Raw genomic sequence first — 22,084 nt, forward strand, 5'->3', positions numbered from 1 at the left:
TATAGCCAGAAATGGCAATATAGAAAATATATGTGATTGGCATTTATAGATATTCTTCAAAAAAGTAGGAACTAAGATTACAGACCAGGCATCACCTTGGTTGTTCTCACAACCAGAAGTAGACAGACATGGTTATCTGTACTGCAAAGCTGGGGACACTAAGGACCCCCACCCAACTACCCCACAGCCTGGGAATGGTATAGAGAGCCATGAGGCTACTAAGAAAGGGTCTCAAGATCCCTGGAGTAGCTGAGGGAAGTGTCTGCCTTCATCTCCTGCTGCTCATGAGGGTGAAACACATCTTCAATTCTTGTTTCTTCCATAATAACTACTAACTGAAGAAAGAAATGTTTAAAAAGACACGTAACCACAAAGGGAAGAAAGAGCCAAGAAGCCACTAGCATTTTAGAACTACAGCTGATGAACAAGAACTGGCTCAGCAGACCTGAGGATGTGGATCCTAAGCTCCTCGTCGGAAAAGCTTGTGGGTATCTGACTGTCACCACAGAGCTCTAGGGATCCTGGGAAATGGGAAGCTTAAGTTGCCTCTAGCAACAGTGGTCTGGGAAGAGTTGAAAATGGAAAGGCTGATGGATAGTCTTCAGCTCAACCCCTCTATTCCACTCTCCTGGGTGTCTGCCCCCTCAACACAGTGCACTAAATATTCTTGGGAATCCAGGAATCAGTCTACTATAGGAAGATACAATGTGCTGCAGAAAGGAACAGAGATAAGTAAATTCTGTCTACAATGGTCAAACCAACTCTCCATCCCTCCCCCATGCTAGGTCTCCAGAAAACCCTAGCAGCCAGTTTCCTCCTCCCTTGGAACTTTCTAAAGAAACTGAGAGGCCTGTTATGGAATCACCAAGGAAATTACCTGGCCAGAGCATCCTATGACAAAACCTACCAGCAACAAGTCTTGCTCTAACATCTTGGATTATCCAACTGTTTTTTGGTTGATTACGCATGTACACACATAGACCATCTAAACATGAGCATAGTCATTAATGTACATAGGCAAACTAAAAAAACAAAAACAAAAACAAAATAACTTTTCAAAAAGTCTCAAAGTTTGTGCTTCTCTCTCTCTCTCTCCCCATCCCCCCTCTCCCCTCTCTCATTTAACAAGAACTGGCTCAGCAGTTAAAACATTTAAACATTTTTTTCTTAATAACCTCAAATTTAGTCGCCCCCCCCCAAAGAAACAAAACCTTTATCCCATACCCATGCTTATGCAAGCAACTCTAATTAACCTCAGTGGATTACTTAAAAAAAAAAGCATGAAAATAAGAGGGACATGTTGGGAAAGAGAGGGTTCCAGAGTGAATGGGAGTGAGTAAGAGAGAATTAGGGTTGAATATAGCAATCATCCATTATATATGTGTATGGAATTGTCAAACAGTACATAAACAAACCTCAAAGAACACAGAGACATGATGAGAGCAGCATTGATAGAACAGCTCATAAAAAAATTGTTAGCATCCATAGAGATGCTGCATGCATGAAACAAGGAGGCTATTTAAAGAGAAGCATTCAAACAGCTAAAACAGGCTCCTGACAATTAAAACCATAACAGCAGAAGTGAAAATGTCAACAGAAGGGTTAGTAGGCAAAACTGACAAAATCTCCCAGAAGTAGAACAGAAAGACAAGAATATGGAAAATAAGGAGAAGATTTAAAAATGAGAGACTGCCTGTAAGTTCTAATATTTGAATACGGTGAATTTTGGAAACAGAGAAGAATTATCGGTGAAATAATCAAAGCAAATCTTAGATTTTCTAGAGTGAAAAAAATCCAGTAATAGCTTAGCACAGTGGATGAAATTGGGCCCACAGCAAGCATCTTGTGACCTCTGAAATGGAGATCTAGGAAATGGGGCCAGGAGAGATGGCTCTAATTGCTGGGACCCACATGATTGGTGGAGAGAGCCAACCCCAACAGATTATGCCCTGACCCAGTCACTGTGCATTTACACACACACACACACACACACACACACACACACACACACACACACACACACGGTGGGGGGAGACAGAGAGAACAATAAATACATGTAATATTATTTTTTAATATGGGAAAGTGAAGAGCTCTTTAAAACTTCCAGAGAAGGCTAAAAGGTAAGAGAGTCACATTGGCACAATACAGAATAGGACAAATAGCATTGGACTCCTCAATAGCTGATAGGAAAAAGAAGACATGAAGCCATCAACATCATGAGGACGATAGAGAAATTATTTCTGTCTAGAATTTTAGGTCCAGTCAAATGACACTCTCCAGACCTTTGTTTCCAAGAAGAGTAAAGAGAAGAGAATATGTGGTCCTCGGAGCCAAACATATCAGAACAGCAGAATTTGCAGAAATACAATAAAAGGAGATCCCAGAAGAGGGCCCAGAACACAACCAGCCCACACTGGGACATCAAGGACAATGGGAAATGAAAGTCTATTAGAAAAGAAAGAAAAAAATTGGTAGGTTATTTTATGGGTGGAATAGATCAGCAGGTGTATAGCTTAGGGGATCAAGTAGTATCAATCCCCAAATGTTGGGCGGGGGGAGACACACTGAAGAGAAAATAAAACTTAATATAAGAGAGCTATATGTACACTATTGCATATGATAGGTCTTAACAGAATAATTTTAACAAAGCCTTTGTAGTAAAAATACTAACATTTAATTGAATGATTATATAGGTGCATGGAGAAGTTAAGGAAAAGGCTGTATCCCTCAACTTTACTTTTGAAACTACCAGTGTATTTCATATGTATTCTTTGATGATAGGAAGTTTATTGTATATTGATACAATATTTAGAAATGTGAAAGTGAAAATTGTATGACACAACTGAAACAGAAGTTGTTGCTTTTATGGAGAGAGACTATCAAGCAGGGTTAGATGGTGACTTCTAAGGCAAGGGACTTCCAATTTGCACCAAATCCACACAGAGTATTTGACTTTTTAAAACTATGCTCATGGATAACTTTGATTTAAAAAAAACTAAATAAAGTTTAAAATGTTTCTTTTGGTCTGCATTTGGTCTTCACTGGTTTAGATCCAGACACTGCTGTGAGGTAGCATCTTTCCCATCCCCCAACCTCAACCTTCTTCCCACCCCATTGTGGGACAAATATGAGTAGAGGCCTTGTGCTTTGATAGTCCATCCACATGCCGGTCCCCCTGAAGAGCAACATCAAGTCACTGGCTGTTGGGTTGCTCAGGACAAAGTACTGGAGTGCCAGAACTGAGAAGGGCAGGTAGAGAGAGACAGGGCAGACAGTTCTTTCCCCAGTCCTTGAGCTGGCTGGAGGAGTAACAGAACTCCTCAGTTTCTCATGTTGCATACACATAACACCGAACCTGAGCACCATTTATTTCATTAAATTCCTCTCCAGTGTCCAGGCATATTTGGGATCCTACTGGTCATTCACACAAATAAGTTTAGTTATGTACTTTAAAAATGATTTGCATTTATGTGAATCCTCAGGTCTCATGCTGAAAGAAGTTCTGGGACAGCATCTTGACCAACAAGAAGGACAGCATAGGTCTCCCCTTACTGTCTAACCATACAGTGATGACCACTGTCTAACCATACAGTGATGACCACTGTCTAACCATACAGTGATGACCACTGTCTAACCATACAGTGATGACCACTGTCTAACCATACAGTGATGACCACTGTCTAACCATACAATGATGACCACTGTCTAATCATACAGTGATGACCACTGTCTAATCATACAGTGATGACCACTGTCTAATCATACAGTGATGACCACTGTCTAACCATACAGTGATGACCACTATCTAACCATACAGTGATGACCACTGTCTAATCATACAGTGACGACCACTGTCAAACCATACAATGACGACCATCATCAAACCATACACTGATGACCACTGTCAAACCTTATAGAGATGACCATTGAGAGCTAGTTTTATGCATGGGAGGAGGCAATGGCCAATAAGTAGGCCGCCCTGATTTTACCTTGAGTCCGTGATCTGTGCTACATTTAAACCTCAGATTTCTTTTCTTGTTTACCTTGAAATCATGGAGATCCACCTGACTCTGTCTTCAAGTGCTAGCATTAAAGTTATGCACCATCTCACCTACATGGATTTTCTGACATAAAAAATATACCTATCCTGCCTATCTCACAAATATGTTGAAGTGATCATGAAAAATAACAAATACTTTGGAAATAGTACAGCACTTAACAGATGTCATAGATTATCATTATTCTACCCATGTATAAGATGGGTAGTTTATAATGTTGTAATTTATACCATCTGGTTTATTGGGGGGGGGAGGTTAGTAATGTTTTTTCTCATGCCAATTCTTTGATTTTAGGTATCTTGTAAATAATAAAAAACAAAGAAGCCGGGTGGTGATGGCGCACGCCTTTAATCCCAGCACTCGGGAAGCAGAGGCAGGCGGATCTCTGTGAGTTCGAGGCCAGCCTGGGCTACCAAGTGAGTTCCAGGAAAGGCGCAAAGCTACACAGAGAAACCCTGTCTTGAAAAACCAAAAAAAAAAAAAAAAAAAAAAAAAAAAAAAAAAAAAAAAAAAGAAAAAGAAACTAAGATTTATGCTTAATTTCATCAACAAGAATCATTACTGCTGCAGGGCAGTGGTCATGCATGCCTTTAATACCAGCACTTGGGAGACAGAAACAGGCAGATCTCTATGAGTTCAAGGCCAGCCTGGTGTCTACAAATCAAGTTTCAAGACAGCCAGGAATCTTACACAGAGAAACTCTGTCTTGAAAAAAACAAAACAAAACAAACAAACAACAACAACAAAAATAATTATTATTGCTAACCCCTAACCCCTCTCTCTTACTGTTGACTGGTTTTCATAAATATTATGTATGTGTATATGTACTATGTATCTACAATTATTTCCATCAATGTAAATGTTATGGCTATTTTTGAAAATTATTAAACATTTTCTGTGGTATTGTCTGCAATGGAAAAAGAAAGAAACAGGAAATTAATGAGGCTAAATAAAACATGAACACATCTCATTTTTTAAGATTTATTTTTAATTGTGTTTTGCTGTGGGACGGTCTGTATGTCAAATTGCTCTGATTGGTCAATAAATAAAACACTGATTGGCCAGTGGCCAGGCAGGAAGTAGGTGGGACAAGGAGAGAGGAGAATTCTGGGAAGCGGAAGGCTGAGGAAGAGACACTGCAGCCGCCGCCATGACCAGCAGCATGTGAAGACGCCGGTAAGCCACCAGCCACGTGGCAAGGTATAGATTTATGGAAATGGTTAATTTAAGATAAAAGGACAGTTAGCAAGAAGCCTGCCACGGCCATACAGTTTGTAAGCAATATAAGTCTCTGTGTTTACTTGGTTGGGTCTGAGCGGCTGTGGGACTGGCGGGTGACAAAGATTTGTCTTGACTGTGGGCAAGGCAGGAAAACTCTAGCTACAAATGGTGCCCAACGTGTTGGCAAGAGTTTCCACCTAAAACCTGAGAAAAGATTCTAAAACGGAACTAAAAACAGCTTCCTAATTGTCTCTCTCAAATGAGCGGCAGCCTGCCGGTTTGAGCTACTGGCGGGTTCCTAGCATGCAAGCTCGATCTGCAGTATGGCGGGAATGAGGCCTCTGCAAGTGGCACATTAAGCTGCATGGTGGATTTAGCCTTTGCTAGTACAAAAAAAGAGGTTTCTGGGCTACACGCTGCTTGGATAAAAGCATAGACCCACGATGGCTCCCAGAGCTGGCGGAAAACGTACCACTGCCATGTTGGGAAGCTGAAGTGGGCGGAGCCAGCAGCCGCAGCGCCGTTTCAGGCTTAAAAGGCTGCAGTTTAAGCAATAGGCTCAAGGTAATATAAAAAATAAGCCATGTAAAGATGGCTACCACACAGAGAATCTGGATTATGTTCTCTTTGATATTTGTAACTGAAGAAAAACATTTGATTGCAAAAGCTGTTGAGTTATGCAAAAATGTGTATTTTAAAGGTACCTTAACTTCAAAATTTGGATGTAAGGATATGTTGCTTTGGAAAGGAGGCTCTGCTTTTGTTTCTACAGAAAGCCAGAGGCTATGGATTTGTTCCAGATTAAGATACATCAGGTTTGACCAGCCAAGACCACCTGAAAGGTCTCCGATGACACCATGGCCCAGATGATCCAACATCCAGGATCGTTTCAAGGCAACTGGCTCAGATGATACAGCCTCACGGACTACTCCATGATCCTTAAAATTTTCTTTGTGTCCCCATAAGATACAGCGCCCCCCTCCAGCAGGAAGTAGTAAGAGAAGCTACGCCCAAATTCCCAAATATACCAAGCTGACTTTGGAGATGTGTAAAAGTTAAAACCTTCCTTTTAAAAAAAAAGAAAGGGGAAGTGCTGTGGGACGGTCTGTATGTCAAATTGCTCTGATTGGTCAATAAATAAAACACTGATTGGCCAGTGGCCAGGCAGGAAGTAGGTGGGACAAGGAGAGAGGAGAATTCTGGGAAGCGGAAGGCTGAGGAAGAGACACTGCAGCCGCCGCCATGACCAGAAGCATGTGAAGACGCCGGTAAGCCACCAGCCACGTGGCAAGGTATAGATTTATGGAAATGGTTAATTTAAGATAAAAGGACAGTTAGCAAGAAGCCTGCCACGGCCATACAGTTTGTAAGCAATATAAGTCTCTGTGTTTACTTGGTTGGGTCTGAGCGGCTGTGGGACTGGCGGGTGACAAAGATTTGTCTTGACTGTGGGCAAGGCAGGAAAACTCTAGCTACAGTGTTTGTGTCTGGGAGCAGAGAGAAGTGTCTGTGAGAGCCAGAGTCATCGATGACATATAGTTGTGAGCTGCCCAACATGGCTTCTGGGAAAGGAACTGAAAGAGTAGTATCCACTTTTAACTACTGAGCCATCTCTCTAGCCCTGCAAGTGAAGAAGTTTTTATATAAACTCATAATGAATTTTCTTTTTTAAAAATTACACATCTCTTGGTCATTCCAAATGGGTAAAAGGGGCTAGAATAATGCAGTAGTAATGAATAATCCACAGTGATAAGATTGTGAATTCTAAACAAACTTGCTACTTAAAATTAAGCAATAAATAAATAAATCCCAAGAAATGAAATAGATGTCCTAGGAAATTTCAGTACTATTTTTTGATAGGTAAAAGCTCAACCTAGAACAATCCTTTCATTGGTGTTTGGTTGACTGCTTTTTGTTCATTTGGGCTTGTTTTATTGTTGTTGTTTTGAGACAGGCTCTTACTCCCATCTAACCCAGGCCATCCTCAGACTATGTAATCCAGGCTACCTTACACCAAAATTTCTCCTGCCTCAGCCTCAAGAGTGCTGGGCTTGCAAACAGGCACTATAGTGTTTAGTTCTGGAACTAAACTAGGAACTAAAAAAGCAACTTCAAAATCTCAAGAATCCATAGAAAAATGTTCCCACTGACCACAGGTAGGATAACTTGGAAATATTTAGTTAATATTTGAAATAGATGACAATACACCAGATATATTCAAATGCATAAATTCACTAATATTCTTTTCTTACTTGCACTATCCTTAATTATGGATGTGAGGGCTAGGGTGTGTGCACTTGAGTGCAAGTGTCCAAAGAAGCTGGCTTGGGATCCCCTAAGCTGGAGTTACAGACAGTTGAAAGTTGCCTAATATGGAAGCTACAAACCAAATTTAGAGCATTATATACTCTTAACCCTGAGCCATCTCTCTAACTCCTCATTAATGATTCTTACACACACACACACACACACACACACACCGCATGCATAAATAGCCTTGCTTACTTCTGGGATGCTAAGGATCCATCTCGAGTTTTGGAAATCTGACAGGTGAAAGGAAAAATATCAAAAATGGATCCTACCTTTTTAAGATAAGCAAGGAGCTCATGAGAGGTCATTTCTCTTTATAGAAGTATTCTGCTAGAAAGTGAAGAAGGCATGATGGACGATCACCTCTTTCCAACCTCTGGGGAAATGATGAATCTGGTCAATGAGCACCAAAGGCTGCTGACATCACAAAGACAGATGGAAGCACACCCTACCATCTATAAAGCAGTCCTGCCAAAAAGTTAACTCTAAAGGGGACCAAGCTGCTGGAGTGAACTGCAAGCTTACAGAAAAGGGGAAAAAAAAAGAATGTGTTCAAACGTCCCCCAGAAAAGTACAATGAGTAACTAGACTGTAGGAAACTCTAGGATAAATGAGTAACAGCTAATTTCCAAGAGAAGAGAAATAGATGGCAGGACGCCTATAGATCAAAGGGAACTTAGGAGGCCCGTCAATCAGTGACAGCATGTGGGACTCACTTGGATGATAACACAGACAAACAGACTGGGGAAAGAGACTTGGGAAACAGGATAATTTTAACAGTAACTGGATACTTGGATAATATTGATAAATTACTGTTGTTTTTCATATAAAGCCTATTATTGTTAAGACATTTTAAAAATAGCTCCTACCTTATAGTGATGGCTACTGAAATATTTGTCGGCAAATGAAATAATTTCTGGAGTCTTCATTCAAATAACATGGAAAGCAGTAAGTGTGAGTCAATCAGCCACAACTGGATATGAGTGTGCTAACAATTTCTGCAGCTGGGTGATGGGTGGAGTCAGCTTATCACCTTTTCTTTTGCTTGGAATTCTCTGTAATGCATTAAAGAAAAGTCACAAGAATATTTAATGCAAATCCTTCCCAAATTCATTAAGTATTGTTTTACATCATGATCTACAATGGCTCCATAAAAGCCCATCATGTGTCTGTGTACCACAAGGCATTTGATCATAAATTAATAGGTTAATATTTAAGATATTTCCAATAGGCCTGGACTTCTAACAACACTTATGAAATGGCTTTCTACAGTTCTCTGAGTCCTATGATTATTCCCTTTAACAACATAAATGCACACTGACAAACACAGAGTCTAGGTGAAAAGTGACTCTCAGCTGAGACCTTTCAGTGCATATAGCTAAATAATCTAGGAATGCTGTGTCCATATTCTTATATAAAAAATAAACAGGGAAAGTGACGGTCTTCTTGGTACTTTTTTTTTCTTGTTTTCTCATTGGATGAGCAAACCCAAAATAAAACAGAAATACAATGTCATTTTATCTCACATTTCATAGTCATTTGTGAGTTACATCCATAACATATATGTATAATATGTATATATGTATATTGTACAAAAAAGTACATTTTTTATAAATTAGCTTTTCATGTCCTTTGCCCTCTTTTCTTTTGAGGTATCTTTTCCCTTTTATTTTCATTATTTATTTAAATTATGTGTATGTTGCTGGGCAGTGGTGATGCACACTTTTAGTCCCAGTGCTCAGGAGGCAGAGGCAGAGGCAAGCAGATCTCTGAGTTCAAGGCCAGCCTGATCTACAGAGCAAGTTCCAGGACAGCCATGGCTACACAGAGAAACCCTGTCTAAATAAATAAGCAAGCAAACAAACAAATAAATGACATGCATTCCTGCATGTCTGTGTGTGGGTGTGTGCACATGCTTGGAGGTACCTGAGGAGGCCAGAAGAACTCCCCTGGAGCTGGAGTTACAGGTAGCTGTAAGACACTCTGTATGGGTTCTTGGACATGAACCCTAGCCCTCTATAGGAGCAGCTCAGGTTTCTAACTGCTGAGCCATTTATCCAGCCCCAAGATGTCTTTTTCCTATATGTCTGTATAACCTCACTGTCTATTAAGGATACTAACTCACATTTTCACATATGCTTCAAATACTTCACCAACCTTTTGTTCTTCTGACTTTTGAGTTAGACTTCAGTATACATGTATTTTTAATTTTCATAATTCTTTAAGATTTCTTCCATTTAATATGACATTTGAGGTCTTCCTTATTCACCCTCCCCCATTAGGTAAATTGTCACCTATGATTTCTCCTAGAATTTTTTACATTTTCAGTTTCACATAAAGTGTGGACATTTTTAGGGTCAGTAAAGGCACCTCTCAATAAGTTTGAGGTCCTCAGTTCAATTCCCAAAACCAATAAAGTGGAAGGAGAGAGCTAACAGAACTCCACAAGTTGTCCTTTGACCTCCACATGTGTACACATACACATAAATAATAAATAATCTTTAAAACTGTAAAGGAAGCAACTCCCTTCAGGTACTTCAACAAGTGATTGGAATGTCTGGCTTTTCTGAAGTGATCTAAAATCTTACCTTCTTCTAGGTTGCTTTGATTCACAATCAACAGACATGACAGTGACAATATAATTTACCTAGTCAACGTTTTGGGACAACTGCTGTGTGATTTACCTTATGTTATTTACCTGGGTTTTATTTCAGTGAATATTATCACAATTACTGTGATCTCTACGGTCAGCTTCATAAAGTATCACGTATATGTATGCTGAAATAGCATATAACTACGAAAAATAAGGATACACACACACACACACACACACACACACACTTCCAGATATATATACTGTAAACAAGAAAAGTATTTGGAATAGAATAGTGTTAGGTTCTATTACTGCATCCATAGGCTGTTAAGGCCTGAAAATATTGGATGGCAATATTTTCATCCAACAGGATCCATAAGGACCTCATGTGTGAATACTTGCCAAGTACCTGGCATGTATAGTGTGGTGACTCACACCATAAAGGCTCTGAAACTCGAGTGAAAGTCATACTTGAAGATTTCTGGTTTGCTCTATGTTCCCTTCTTGGTTATCTCTGCCACATATCCTGGACAATACACAGTTCTCAGAAAGGCCATAGACTTCTAGAGGAAGGGAATAGAGCTGGTTTAGTTTTGCAGAACACCAGCACCTGCCCCTGACCTACCTTGAGTGTGAAGGACATGTCTGTGCAGGTGACAAGAAAGCCTGTTAGGCCAGTGGCGAGATGAGGTGGGAGGAAAGCGGCAACGGAGGCCTTGGCTGAGCGGCACCCATTCTGGAGAGTATCACATGGGATCAAGCAGGCTGGAGAAACAGAAAAGCACTAGAATTCCTTTTGAAGAGATCCCTGGGAGGTGCTCTCAGAAAGAAAACATCAGGCCGGCAAGGTCAGCTGATGGAGCTCCACTGTGTAGTGATGGTAGGTGGGGGCGGGGAGGTGGCTACCCAGAGAGAATGCTTCTGCCACAAAATTTTGCCAGCTAGTCACCTTTGACCACGACAGATGCTGCTGCTTTCTGACCAGTGTTTCCCTGCTATCTGGGAGCAAATGTCAGTGGAAGGGCGCAATCTGACATCGGCATCATTACGTGCTCATCTAAATTGCAGCCCCGCTGCCCGAACTGCGTGCCCTCAAGGGCAGCTAGTATAGTGTTGGCATGGAAATAGAGTGAATTCATGGAAAATCCCCAGCTTTCACCAGGGGTACATACATGGAAGCTCATGGGTGTTCTGCTGTTCTGAACAACAGACGCTCATGTTCATTTATTCCCTTCACAAGTATTTCTTTAACACCTACTTAGTGCTAGGCATTGTGCTGAGTGCTAGGAAACACAACAGCAGCTAAGATATAGTGTGGTCATTCCACTCTTGGAACTTAATCTTGCATTTTGAAAGTAAAACACGTTCATAAACAAAGCAATTGCAACTCCAACTTGAGAGCTTTGCAATGAAGGAAATAAACGGGGTATTATCATGGAAAGTCATGTGCTAAGCTATTCTCAACAAGCTTAAATTAACCATACATTGTACTGCAAGCTCACTGCACTACTAATATCAATAATTCCACCCACCTAACCAATACAGTGTGGTGGTCAGATAGAATCTATATAAGCTGGACACTAGCTTTGGCATTTGTTAGAATAGTGACTTTCAGCAATTTACTTAATTTCTCTGTTTTATTTTTAAATTATAGTTACTTATTGCCTAAGTGTACATGCACACACATGTGCATGACATGTCAGGACCTGAGTATAGATATCTAAGGGTGCCATAGTTAGGGTTACTATTGCTGTGATTAAATGCCATGACTAAAAGCAACTTAGGGAGAAAGGAGTTTATTTGGCTTACATTTCCATATCACTGTGTATCCCTGAAGAAGTCATGGCAGGAACTCAAGGCAGGAACCTGGAGGCAAGAGCAGATTTGGAGGCCATAGAAGAGTGCAGCTTACTGGCTTGCTCCCCATGGCTTTTTTCAGCCTGCTTTCTTATAGAATCCAGAGCACTCAACCCAAGGGGATCACCACCTACAAGGGGCTGGGCTATCTCTCACTCATAGATCACTACTTAGGAAAGTGCTCTACAAGCTAGCCTACAGCCAGATCTGATGGAGGCATTTTCTCAATTGAGTTTCCCTCCTCTCAGATGACTCTAGCTGTGTCAAGTTGACATAATACTAGCCAGCACAAAAGACAATTTAGGAGAATTAGTTTGCCCCTTCTATGTGGGGCCCAGAGATCGAACTCAGGTAAAGCCCCTTTGTCTGCTGAACCATCTCACTAGCCCTTGCTTGACTTCCCTCTGTCTCCATTTTCTCCCCTTAGATGTGGAAATACGGACACTTGGCATGGTGCTACAATTGAAACAAGCTTCTCAGCACAGTGTTCAGGCCATGCTGGCTCTTGATATTAACATCCATTTCTTAATTCAGTGAAGGACTTTTTGCTAAGGATCTGTAAGTGCCAGATACACTGCTGAACGTTTAGGAGGAAGGAGCAGGGTGGAGGACAAGTGTCTGTGATATTTCTGAGCACAAGTGTTCCCCCTTACTTGCTAGCAGACAATATAAGTCATTGTTTATCCCCCAAATACCAGCCTCTCTTTCCCATCAGGCAGAAAGATAGTTCACAGGTTAGACAAACGATGGGCAGACAGCACAGAGCTTCCCTGAGTCAGCCTGCCAGAGAGGAGTCACTGCTTGACCTCTTGCCTTTTACAAATGTGGCTGAGCGTGGAAAGGCAAGGAGCCTGGTCTTCTGACATTAACTTTCCATCCTCAGGCTGCTGAGCCAGCAGCACACTGAGTTCAGTGACTTGCCCCCTGTCCCCTGATATCAAGAGGCTCCTACAGATGGCACATCCCGGAAGCTCCAGGCCACACCCCAGGACTTCCAGGAACTTCTCCTGCCTCCACGCCCCACAACTCACCCCGCTTGCCCACCTTTTAGCACACTTTTCAGTACTGCTTAGTCTTTGACCATTTCTGGGTGGTCCCCGTTCTTTGTGATAGGCTCCCCCTTGAGGTGGGTAAGGGATTGAGTGAATCAGCAGAGGGAAAGGTGAAAGGGCTCTGCTTAGGTGCTGTGTTACTGTTATTCAGGTTGGAGATCTGGACCCTCCCGCTAAACAAGAGGTAGGAACTCGGGCGTGGCAGCTGGAGGGGTTGTTCTACGGAGCTTTCTGCTTACACCAAGCTTTCCAACGCCTGGGGACATGGACTGGCCCTTTCCTTACCCTCTAATTGTGAAAGTTTGCTGGGGCTCACCAGTGGGTGTCTAAATCCTATGTAACCAGCTTGGTATTTGACCAAGTATCAGGCAGCAGGCAGCAGGCGGCAAGCATTGGCCTTCGGCCCTCGGCGACCCCTTGCCTGGAATACTCACATCTAGAAACCCTCCTGTAGTAACTGCTGGTCTCCAAACAGAAGTGTTTTTTTTTTTTTCAAATAAATATGTTTCCTAATTAAAACTTGCCCTTTAAAGACTCACATTTTCTTGGCCCCACTGTTTTCTTTTCCTTGTAACATATTACAGAATCAATAAGGGCAATGCAAATATCTTTAATGTATACAGCTCTGACGGCTCTAATAACGCATCTTCCTCCACAAAATCGCCCCCTCCCCTCTCCAGACCAGCTGATAAGTTCCCCTGGTTGGTTAAATGCCTTGGCATTTCACTCTGGATGAGGAAGTTTGGAAGGCACTTAGCTCTTCAGAAGTATGGGGAGGGCACCTTGAAAAGGGATAGAGTGGATGGGGAGGGCATCCAGTGGTGTGTGTGTGTTTTCCACGACAGTTCTTTATTTTTTATTATGAAAATAAGGAGCATTTATTATGCAAGTTAGAGAACATATAAAAATACAAAAAAGAAAATACCTGTTACTCATAATCCCACCAACCTGAGGCAATCATACCTAATATTTGACATATTTTTATTTTTTCTTTCCTTTCGTTCCCCAGATATTTTTACTAAAAGATTTTGAAGTATAATTATCAATTCTGGATCTTGTGCTAATTTTTTTTTTACATAATAACAATGATATTTTAATGGTATGAAAAATTAGATGAAATGTACTTTAAGAGTATATGTATAATATTATAACAAAGGCTGTTCCCATTTTCCTTTTCATACTTACCTTTTAGGTTGTTTTGATCTCTGTCGCCATCGTTATAAATGATGTGGGTCTCTTGTCAACGATATCCCAGCCTTTGGTGGAATACACGAGGTAGATCCTTTCTTTTAGTGTCATGTGTTTTCTGTGGCCCAACACACCCACACAGAAGCATGTGCAGTTAGCAACAGAGTTGGATTATCACATATGACAACAGACTTCATTCCCCCCCAAGACCTCTACTTCCTTTTGAACCCGCTCCCCCTGCTGCAAAGAGAGTAGTTCCATCCCCCACCAGCACAACAAAATTGCTAAACTGCTTGTGACTTTGGACTTCCAGCCCAACTCCATCTAGTCAGCCACTCAAACATGCTCACTGTACATTCCCAAGCTTTCAGATCACTCCTCATCTTTCTTCATGACAATTGCCTCAGTTTACCTAGATGACTTGCTTAGTCCTACCTTTTGTCTTCCCAAGCTATCACCATTCCTGTTTTTTCCCCCTACTGCCAAATCATCTTGTTTCAAATATATGTAAGAGCACATCCCTGCAGAGCTAAGAACCTTCCGTAGCTTTCTCGCATTCCCAGCAAGTGAACTCTGAGATCTTTGGATCTTTGGCTTCCTTCAGACCCCTCCATCATCCAAGCATGCCTGCTGCTCTAAACTTGATCCAGTAATGACCTACATGTTCAGTTATGCTTCCTTATGTGCCTCATGCATTTGCTCACGCCCTGTGTGGTTCCCTGACTAAGAAAGCAGCCCCTCTCCCTTCACACTCTAGCCTGCCTTGAGAAGCTAACCTTCCTGCAGGAAGCCTTCTCTTGCCCCCCTAAACTAGGATGGACATATTGGGCTTATCCTGTACCTTTCAGGCTGACACACCTACACTTGTGTCTCTTTTGAAAGGCAGGGATTGGCTTTGCTACTTCTTTTTTCTAGAACCTCTAAATATTTCAGCTGCCTATTCATTTAAATGGAAGATAGTCTCCTATATAACCACCCAAACTAGAAAGTAACGTGGGCATATTATTGTATAATATAAATTTTATTTAACTCTTGCCAATTCACCCAGTAATGCTCTATCCAGGATCACATGTCACATTTATTGTCATATCAACTAAGCTGTTTCTTTCTCTGAAACTACTCTGGAGTCCTCTTTCATGATTTTGCTGTTCTTGAATAGCATTCGGCACTTGTGTGGAGTTCTCAGTTTGGAGTTGTCTGACATGTCTCAATGATTAGATTCTGGTTGTTTATTTCTTGCAGACATACCACAGGAATGGCATTATATCCTTCATCATGCACTGTGTCAGGGGCACATAATGCCTGTTACTATCCCTATGATGCTGACTTTAATGTTTTGATGAAGGTGGATTCTGACAGAGTTTTCTGGTCTAAAGCTATTATTGCCTCCTTTGACATGATCTGAATCTTGTGGGGAGATACTTTGAAACTATGTGAATATCTTGTTTCTCATTAAACACCTACTGCTTTCAAAATCAGGGTCTGTTTTCTCATTGCTTGAAGAAGGTGCATAGTCTGAAGGTAATTTCCAAAGTTCTCACTTTCAGACATCCCTTGTTATACCCACCATGGACTTCATGTTTTAATAAGGTCTGAAAGTGCTACTGAAGAAATGGCACTTGCTCAGAGCCTATGTGTCTTTTTCCTCATGTATTTATTAGACATGTCTAGGACACCGATGTCCAGAAAGCAGGGACAGTTAGCTTCATACCTAAGCAGCCAGAGCCCATTACATACCTGCCACAGATTAGATGGTCAACAGGTACTTGTTGAAGGACATAATGTGACTGTCATTCATGATGGTAGTCAGCATTTGGTGTCTACAGCGAGGACACGTAGTTGATAAATGCCTTCCAAAGGCTTGACATTTTAGTTAGTCTCAAAGGCTTTGTCTCTGGTCAGTGTTCACTCATCATGAGGATTTTAAAAATAGATTGGAGTGACTATAAAGCAGTCTGCCCACACCATCCCCATTCTCGCCTTTCTGCATGCTAAAGTGGGAATATACTAACCATCCAGCACCCCAAATTTATAAACCAGGGTGGCTTTGTAATCAACACAGGGTCTCTAGAACACATAGTAGCAGGTTGGTTGGTGTTTGTTTTTAAGAGCCTAACCTTGCTTTCACGTTAGTATGAAATCAACACTGTCGCCTATCCTTCCCAGAGCACTTTATAGAGAGCTAGCAGAAGATGGGAGAGGTGAAGAAAGCCAGTGCTGAGTACTTCCTGTGCACTCCAATGCTTTATCCATTGTTCTTTCCAGTGAGATGGTGATAACCTGTTTTACAGGTGAGCAAAGTGAGGCTGGGCGAGGGGAAATACTCTAAAGTCAAGGTGGGAATTCCTTAAGTCTCTCTCCGGAAAGCCCCTGTGAGTTCAAGCTGTCTCTCTCTCCATCACAAACAAATGTCCTTGCTTTGGTAATATGCTGTCAATTACGATCCGGATTCAAGAGGGATCGGAATTTCTTGGACTATATTCACTACTGCCCCCCACCCCCACCCCCAGTGATTGCTATCATGACTCAGTAGCTGTTACCATGGTTTTGGGGAAGTTGTCCGAGGAAGGAAGGCCTTTCTTTAAGGCATCTTGCATGCCCAAGGAAGGAACCGTTAATTATCTCTGGCCAAGCAGCAGCTGCAACTGGCAAAGGCAAACCCCGGGAAGAGTTGGAGGTGTGGAAAAGCATTTCAGGGGGTTAGGCAAGGAGGGAGGCCAAGACCAGCAGAGAAGTGTGAGGAGAGAGAGAAGTCCGGCAACTCGGAGGGGAACCAATGAGAACAAAAGACAAGAGGGAAGGAAGGAGAGAGAAGTAGGGGCAGGGGAGGAAAAAGTTTTCGAAGGGGCTCTGAGGAAGCCAGAAGGGAGGGTCAAAGAGGAACCCGAGAAAAATACTGAACTAAGAGCTTGGAGAATTCCAGAGAGAAAAATGAGATGAGGAGATGGAGAAAGCAGCTCAGAGAAAGGGATGGAGGAGATAAGGGAAGACATGCACACAACAGAGATGTGTGAGCCGAGAGGAGGGCGAGTAGCCAGGGGAGGAGGGGCTCATCACCTGTGTGGCGCCCCCCGGCGCCGTGGTGCAGCCCTACTCTAAGTGCGGCTCGCCGGGGCTCCTAGGATTGGCTCCCGCCTCCCATTCATGTAACCTGCGTGTGTGTGTGTGTGTGTGTGTGTGTGTGTGTGTGTGTGTGTGTGTGTGTCCGCGCGCGCGTGTGGTGTGTGCGTGTGTGTGAGTGTGTCTCGCTCGCTAGCTCGCCCTGTGTGTAAGAGAGCGAGGGTGGGGGACGGAGGCAGGCAGGCGAGCAGGCAGGGAGGGGAAGAAGAGGAGGGAAGCTATTAAACACACACACTCACACACACCCGCGCGCTCACCCCCGCCCCAACCCCCAGAATCCTCGGGATTGCAGCTGTTTCATGTGGGGCAGCAGTGCTGGCAGGGACGCCGGCCGGGAGCGGCCGGGAGCCGGAGCCCGGCGTGTGCGCGCCGCTGGAGGCTCGCTGGGGCTCCGCTCCCCGCGGGAGCTATTGTTGGTCTCGTCGGAGCTGAGCGCAGAACCCGGACCTGATTCTTCTTGGTCGCCTCTATCCGGCTCGTGAAGCGGTGGAGCCAGCGGCGCAGTGCCTCACCTCCCCGCCGTCCTCGTCCCCGCTTCCCCGGCGGTGGCAGCCTGCAGCCACGGTAAGGCGGCGTGATCAGCTCTACCGAAAAAGCGCCTTGGGGACCGCGGCGGCGGCTCGCCAGCTCTGTCGCCCCTCTCTGCGCTCGCAGGTCCGGGCAGCTCAGGCAGCTCGCTGAGGGCTCCGGAAGATGCTAGCCTGCACTCCTGCTCCGCACCGGGGAGGGAGGGAGGAAGAGAAGGAGAGCCGGGCGTCTAGGTTGCCGGCAAGGCAAGGAGCTTGGAGCTCAGAGCCTCGGCCACCGCAGCCCCGGGAGTCCGCCGCCGACTGGAGCCTGGGAGCGAGTGTTGGGGGAAGTGGAGAGGTGGGAGCCAGCCCTAGACTCTGGACCACGGGTGGGATCGGTCCAGGTTCGTCTGATGCACCGAGCTCCTTTTCCCCACCATGGCCCAGTCGCCCGCAGCTCCTCTGCAGACTCGCCCGCCCCAGATTCCCGGCGGGCGCTGGAGGAGCCCACGAGGCGGCGCCGGGCTCCCGTGCTGCAGCCTGCCCTGCGGGGCGAGAGCCAGCTGCAGCGGCCCCCGTGCGCGCTGCGGTTGGAGCCGGGAACCGAGGGACGCGACCCCCAAGCCGCTCGCCCTCTGCAACCCGACAGGCTGCCTATCCTCCTGGTCCGCGTTGTTTCTCATTCGGTTTGTCTCGGAGCGAGTTGAGGCTGCAGGCGCCGAGCGGACTCTCTGGGGGTTCACGGGTGTGAGTGTGTGACTACTTGCACCCCCAGCTTCGGGAAATGTGCTGTGTATTGAAATGTGATCTCTGAGCTCCTTAGTCATTTTTCTAGTGATTTAAAAATGCAGTCTTTACATTGGAGGAGCGGACAGAAGGTGGTGGCACGGAATGTGTGTGTGTGTGTGTGTGTGTGTGTGTGTGTGTGTGTGTGTGTGTGTGTGTGTGTCCGTCCACATGTAACCCAAGAATACCCCGCTAACTACTTAGGGGGGGGGGTGGCTTGAATGGTCGGTGCTTCTTGGCGGGTCCGTAGGTGGGTGTCTCTAGCCACTGCCTTCCTCTTTTCTGCCCTGCCCCCGCCTAGGCCAGGTTGGAAAGTACTGGAAATTCAATTGCGTGGTCTCTAACTTTGGAAATTGGCACCCCCTTCAGTGGGATACGTTAAGACGGTTTCTGAACTCGGGTTCTGTGTGAATGAGAGTTTTGCTCAGGTTCCCCTCTTCAGACCTACACCAGTCCCCCACCCAGTCCCCACCACCCCCCTCTCCAACCCTGGAGAGAAGGTTTGTACACATGCAGTTAACAGTAAGCCACACCAACGCAGCTACAGGGATGCAGGGAGTTAGTCCGGGTTTGCGGGGAATCTGAGCGTACTATTGGCGTTTGATTTGCCCTGGAGATCGCCCTTCTGCTTCGTAGAAGGCGCCGGTGGGGCACACTCGCGATCCCCAGCGCCGAGGCCAGAGGGTGCCCATGTGCTGAGCTGTGAGGCCGTGCACGGAGGATATCTGCCGAACAGTATCGCGGGCAATTATATAAGCTGCCTCGGTGATTACCCAGAACTGTATTGCGAGCACCCGGTTCTTGCTGAAAGTTTTCCTGCTTGAGGACTGTAAGTACCTGGGAGGGAGATCCACTTAAGAGAATGGAGAGCTGGACATCTTGTACCGAGGCGCCCACTTCTGAAATGGGCTTTGGGTGCTAAAGCTCTGCTCCCCAAGGAACCGGCTACTGAAGCAGGGACTGAGTGGGTGGAGATCCAAGATCAATCTGTGAAGAAAAGCGAGTCAGAACTCGGGTTTCTTTGAGTCCTTTGGAGCCTTGTGACCCGGGGAGGTGGGTGTTGGAAGGCCTTCCAGGGAACGTAGTTTTAGGAAAATCGGTGTTCTAGGCAGTCCCAAGAATCTCTCCTTGGCCCCTCTTGGCGCCCCTCCCTGTCTTTAAATCCAGCGTCCTTCACTTGTTTAGAAACCTGCGCCCCTGCCCCCGTCCGTTTTAGAAGTGTCCAGGTGCCCCAGGCATGCAGGCCCAGGTTGGGGTGGTGGTGGAGGGTTAGGAAGTAGAGTATTTGCCTCTATGAGGGGGTGGGGGTGGGGTGTGGGAGCAACGATTTATGTACCTAATGCAGATGCGATCGGAACGAGTGCGTGATATGGCTTCTGTCCCCTCGCCTCTCTCCTGGACGGAAAACAGTTTGTTTCTACTGCGCTCACCTGCCCTCCCCCGCTCCCCATCTCGCTGCCTCCATTCGCTGCCGCAGCCTGTCGCACGTTGATGGGCTTTGATAGAGAACCACAGTAGTGGAGTGTTTTTAAATCTTGTTTTTCGCCTGTAGAGGGGAAAAGCTATCCCAGCTCTGGCAGAAGCCTGCGGAACGCTGAAGTCTGGGACTTGGTGGCCCTGAACTCCCTCCCCCAAGTCAGAAGATAGCGTGCATGGGTGGGGAGGGTTTTGTTTTTGCCACATTCCAGCGTCGTGAAACTCCCGCATCCCCTCCCCCCTGAAATCCCGAGTCTGTCTGAGTGTGTTCGGCGCTGTAAAATAAATCCTCCCTCGCGCAGACCTGTGGGGCTGTTCGGATTTCCTGCCTCTGCCATGATCCTTAACAATGCGATTGCAAAGCCAATGCTGGGCTGGGAAAAATCCCCAGGTGCCAGCCGGCCTCGTCCTGACCTTGCTGAAGGCGCCTTCGCCTGGGCTGCTTTAGTGGTTCTGGCCCAGTTGCTGGAGCTGGGAAAGGAGGACTGCACCCCGGAGGCGGCCGGGTTCGCTCCCAGGGCATGGCGGGAGTCAGTTCGCGGCTTGGGGGTGGGGATGGGTTCGGCGACAACCTGTTTCCCAGTTCTCGGGGCCCAACACCTAGCTCCCCAGCCCTGCTGCTGGCCCCACGTGACTTGCCTCTCCATTCACCTCTAGAAGCCTCCGGGAAGGGTTTTCCAGGGTTGGCTGAGGCCCCCTTCAGCTTTCTGCCAACCTGGGCTGGGCGCCCTCGGCCTAGGGCTTTTTGGTGGCCTGATCAGTGGTCGGCGTTGGCCCGGCTGCAGAGTGGGCGGGGCCTGGTCACTGAAACCCGAGCTGTGGCAGCCAAGTTCCCACAAGGAGCGGGATCCAGCCTGGGTCGCAGCATGTATCAGTATCCCACCCTTCCAATGCCTGATCACTTTCTGTAAGACCCTGGGTGCGCTTCAAGCGCCCTGCAGCTATACTTTGCCGGCTTCTCTCTATGCTAAAGTTACAAAGACTGTTTTCACAGGTGGTGGCAATGAGAACAAGTTTTCTGCGTGTGTGTGTGTGTGTGTGTGTGTGTGTGTGTGTGTGTGTGTGTGTGTGTGTTTGGAGAGAGGAGTCCAGAGGTTTGTAACCAGGCCAGACCATAGCCTGAAAATGGGCTTTCCCTATTTCTAGGCGTTGTAAGACTCCTGTAAAAGAATCCGTTTTCTTTGTTGAGGGTGACAAGAAGGAAGCACGCCCTTTCTCCTAGAGGGACTGACTGGGTCAGTGTGTACTTCATGTTTGCTTCCAGCACTTAATCGTCAGCCCTAGGTCCTTGTGGATGTTTAGAGTGGTGGATGCCTCTGTAGATGCTCTTATGGTTTAGCAGCTTTTCCTGGTGCTGGTACTGAAGTGAGTGGGGACAGGAAGCAGGGTAGCTTGGGAAATTACCATGTTCTTGGGTGGAGAAGGTGTGAAGGATGGAGAGAGTCCATTCTCTAGAGATTTCTCCCGCTCCTGGGTTGCCAGTCTTGCTTTTAATCAAGTCATCTCTGGGTGGAAGTAGGCTTTGGGCATTAAGCCATGAAACCACCCTGTGGAGGAGAGTCAGTCCTTGCCCCAGGGTGGGGTGGGGGGTCACCACCAGTGCTCGGTTTAAGGAGCACAGCAAATGGCATGGTCTAGAATGCTAAGTAGTGAGCAGATGTTCCCGCAGAAGGGTGGGCATTGGGTTAGAGGAGTCTCCTCCAATAGATTTTAATTCTTTTTAGTATAATCCCTTCAGCCTTTTGTTATTTTGTGGGAGGATGTTGATGGGGATTCCGCACATTGCCTTAGGGATTGTGGCCCAGTGGCCTTAGACAGGTTATTTTGGGAGGTTCACTTCTCTCCCCTGCAAAATGTGATAATGCCATCTACTTTACGATGCTGTAAGCAAGCCCTGGCGCCCACTAAACCTCT

The 22,084-nt window shown here is 45.3% G+C and overlaps 1 protein-coding gene across 15 annotated transcripts in view; it reads left to right on the forward strand.

Moving 5' to 3' along the window:
• Tenm4 (teneurin transmembrane protein 4) overlaps positions 1-22,084 on the forward strand; it is a 766,582-nt gene that overhangs the window by 18,721 nt on the left and 725,777 nt on the right. For 10 of the 15 annotated variants that reach the window (XM_076547372.1, XM_042280284.2, XM_076547364.1 and 7 more), the window contains exon 1: positions 17,098-17,963. The exons of 1 other annotated variant lie outside the window; for it this stretch is intronic. The gene's annotated coding sequence lies outside the window, so the exon portion shown is untranslated. Of the gene's footprint in view, positions 1-17,096; positions 17,964-18,029; positions 19,524-22,084 lie in introns of those variants that run through there. 4 more of the 15 variants (XM_076547381.1, XM_076547377.1, XM_076547387.1 and 1 more) reach the window with 3 other exon arrangements.

This window comes from Peromyscus maniculatus, chromosome 1 (genome assembly GCF_049852395.1).
Source record: "Peromyscus maniculatus bairdii isolate BWxNUB_F1_BW_parent chromosome 1, HU_Pman_BW_mat_3.1, whole genome shotgun sequence".
Classification (NCBI taxonomy): Eukaryota; Metazoa; Chordata; class Mammalia; order Rodentia; family Cricetidae; genus Peromyscus; species Peromyscus maniculatus.